Below are 3,612 nucleotides of genomic sequence, written 5' to 3' on the forward strand. Positions count from 1 at the left end.
CGAAGTGAACTATGAACCGATCGTTCCTTGGAATTCGTTCCTCGGTTCTTTCGTTCATCTTGGTGAACCGTTCCTTTGCACCCGTTCGTTCGCGAACTACCCATCTCTAATGTCCAACCCCTGTACGTTGGCGGTGTTACCAGACCATACACCCAGAACAACGTTATCGAAATGGTGCCTGTCACTACTAAGGCTCCTGGCGACCTCAGGAGCCGTTGCCGGTTCTCCAGCAGGGCCAGCGGCTGCTCGCAGACGCCTGCTGGTGAGAGGTGCGGGGACGGGAGCAGCCGCCTGGCCCGGCAGCGCCAGACCATCGATCGGCGCGCGACGCCGCGGGATGAGCGAGCCGCCGGAGGCCAAATATAGTCGCCACGCCACGCCACACCGCAAAGGCGGCCGCAAATGGCACTCCGTACCAGGCCGACACGTCACGCCACGCCACAGCGAGCCGTTCAGCGTAGGCGCTATTTGTGGCCAGGTGCCGAAGAGCCGGCCTCCTGTAGCAGCCTCCACGAGCCACAGTCTTTCAGAAAGGACGTAATTCCTGAATAGATGGAATTGTGAGGCGTCTGCTGCGCTGTTCAGGATACCTCGAAGATGCTACACATCCTACCATGGTGACCTACAGAGACGGGAAGTTCCCCAAAAGATAACGAAATTTAAAAGAAACAAAGGCGCACAACTGATAGTACTTTTCTTCACTCTTCTGACTGGTTTGATGCGGCCAGCCACGAATTCCTCTCCTGTGCCAACCTCTTCATCTCAGAGTAGCACTTGCAACCTACGTCCTCAATTATTTGCTGGACGTATTCCACTCTCTTCCTGCCTCTACAGTTATTGCCTTCTACACCCCCATCTAGTACAATGGAAGTCACGCCCACATGTTCATCATCCCTCCCTTCTCCTTATCAGTGTTTTCCACATATTCCTTTCCTCTCCAGTTCTGCGCAGCACCTCCTCATTCCTTACTTTATCAGCAGGTCTCCGTCTTCAGGCCACAAGTGGCCCATCGGGACCATCCGACCGCCGTGGCATCCTCAGATGAGGATGCAGATATGAGGGGCGTGTGGTCAGCACACCGCTCTCCCAGTCGTTAAGATGGTTTTCTTTGACCGGAGCCGCTACTATTCGGTCGATTAGCTCCTCAATTGGCATCACGAGGCTGAGTGCACCCCGAAAAATGGCAACAGCGCATGACGGCCCGGATGGTCACCCATCCAAGTGCCGGGCACGCCCGACAGCGCTTAACTTCGGTGATCTGGCGGGAACCGGTGTATCTACTGCGGCAAGGCCGTTGCCCCCTTACTTTATCAGGCCACTTAATTTTCAACATTCCTCCGCAGTACCACATTTCAAATGCTTCTAGTCTCTCATGTTCCGGTTTTCTCACAGCCCATGTTTCACTACCATACAAAGCTGTACTCAAGAAATACATTCTCAGAAATTTCTTCCTCAAATCAAGGCCGATATTTGATATTAGAAGGCTTCTCTTGGCCAGGAATGCCTTTTTGTCATTGCTTGTCTGCTTTTGAGGTCCTCCTTGCTCTGTCCGTCATTGGTTATTTCACTACCTAGGTAGCTGAATTCCTTCATGTACCATTAATCCTGATGTTACGTTTCTTGCTGTTCTCATTTCTGCTACCTCTCATTAATATCGTCTTTCTTCGATTTACTCTCAATCCATATTCTGTACTCATTAGACTGCTCGTTCCATTCAGCATATCATGTAATTCTTTTTCACTTTCACTCAGGATAGCAACCTCATCAGCGGATCGTATCACTGATATCCTTCCATCTTGAATATTAGTTCCACTCCTGAACCTTTCTTTTATTTCCATCATTGCTTCTTCGATGTACAGATTGAAGAGTAGGGTGAAAGACTACATCCCTGTCTTACACCCTTGTAATCGGAGCACCTCGTTCTTCGTCGTCAACTCTTCTTATTCCCTCTTGCGTCTTGTACATATTGCACATTACTCGTCTCTCCCCAAAGCTTACCCCTATTTTTCTCAGAATTTCGAACAACTTGCACGATTCTACATTGTCGAATGCTTTCTCCACGTCGACAAATCCTACGAACGTGTCTTCATTTTCCTTTATTCAATTATCAACCGCGTCAGAATTACCTCTCTCGTGACTTTACATTTTGTAAAGCCAAACTGATCGTCGTCTAGCACATTCTCAATTTTTTTCCATTCTTCTGTATATTATTCTTCTCAGGAACTTGGGTGCATGAGCTGTTAAGCTGATTGTGCGATAAGTCTCGAACTTGTCATCTCTTGCACCCTTCGGAATTGTGTGTATGATATTTTTTCGAAAGTCAGATGGTATGTCGCCAGACTCTTACATTCTACACACCAAGGTGAATAGTTCTTTTATTGCCACTTCTACAATGATTTTAGAAATTCTGATGGAATGCTATTTATCCCTTCCTGTCTCCAAAGCTCTTTTAAATTCTGATTCTAATACTGGATCCCCTGTCTCTTCTAAGTCGACTCCTGTTTCTTCTTCTATCACATCTGACAATTCTTCCCTCTCATAGAGGCTTTCAATGTATTCTTTCCACCTATCCGCCCTCTCCTCTTCATTTAACAGTGGAATTCCCGTTGCGCTCTTAGTGTTACCACTCTTGTTTTTAATGTCACCGAAGGTTGTTTGTTGGATGCTGAGTATGTCCTTCCGATACTAGCGGTGGCGCCCCCTAGGCTGAATGGTCGGCGCGTCCGGCTGCCATGCAGTGGGCGGAAGTTCTTTTCCTGGCCAGATCGGAGATTTTCTCGGCTCGGGCATTGGGTGTTGTGTTGTGTTGTTCTCATCATCATCTAGGCGCAAGTCATCGAATTTGGCGTCAACTGAAAAGACTTGGAGCTCGGTGACCAAACGTCCCCATGTGAGGACTCATGGCCATCAGTGCTATATAATAATTTTATTTCATTTCATTTCACTAGCGTCGACTTAATGAAGCATGAACGTACGGGTACCGTACCTCATACAGACATATTAATAATGAGAGCCGCGAAACTGCAAAAGGCAATTATGATCACTATAAAAATCTGGTTTACTGCCAAAAGACATAAAAAATGATTTATCCACTGAGTTAGAAATACGTAAAGACATTAAACAAGAAGACAAGGGTTTGAAAATACAAACTGTAGCCTTGGCACAAGTGGGTGGATACATAAATGATCAATATAAAACTATGTCGTGAATACAGCCACGGTTGTGGAAAATGTTAGTGATTTAAAGGAAGGTCGTAGAAATACATGAGCGAACACCAGTACTCTCGTCTAAGCGTATGATGGGTGCAACTAGCTGGCTGTGAAAATTAGATCTGCAAAATGAATCCCTGTTGCAAATGAACTGACTTTGCACTCGACTCTTCTCAGTATCTGCATCGACGGAGCCTGCTTACCACTCTTCATCTGTGCAACAGTAGAAGGTGGCCGAAGTAGTGGATGAACATTCTAAGTTCAGCTCGGCCTCTGCACTCTGCTCTAAGTGGGAGACATCTCTCTCTTCTGGTATTTGCAATTACGTGGAGCAAGTATGTTCTACAACCGTTAAGGAAAAGTGGTTCTAAATGGAGTCCCTGAAGTAGTGAGTTCTAACTTT

General features: G+C 46.8%; 1 pseudogene; it reads right to left on the bottom strand.

The window, feature by feature from the left end:
- Positions 1-1,181: 1,181 nt before the first annotated feature.
- LOC124555636 lies at positions 1,182-1,299 on the bottom strand (annotated as a pseudogene).
- Between the last annotated feature and the right edge of the window lie 2,313 nt (positions 1,300-3,612).

The sequence above is a fragment of the Schistocerca americana genome, chromosome 1 (genome assembly GCF_021461395.2).
Source record: "Schistocerca americana isolate TAMUIC-IGC-003095 chromosome 1, iqSchAmer2.1, whole genome shotgun sequence".
In the NCBI taxonomy this organism is placed as follows: domain Eukaryota; kingdom Metazoa; phylum Arthropoda; class Insecta; order Orthoptera; family Acrididae; genus Schistocerca; species Schistocerca americana.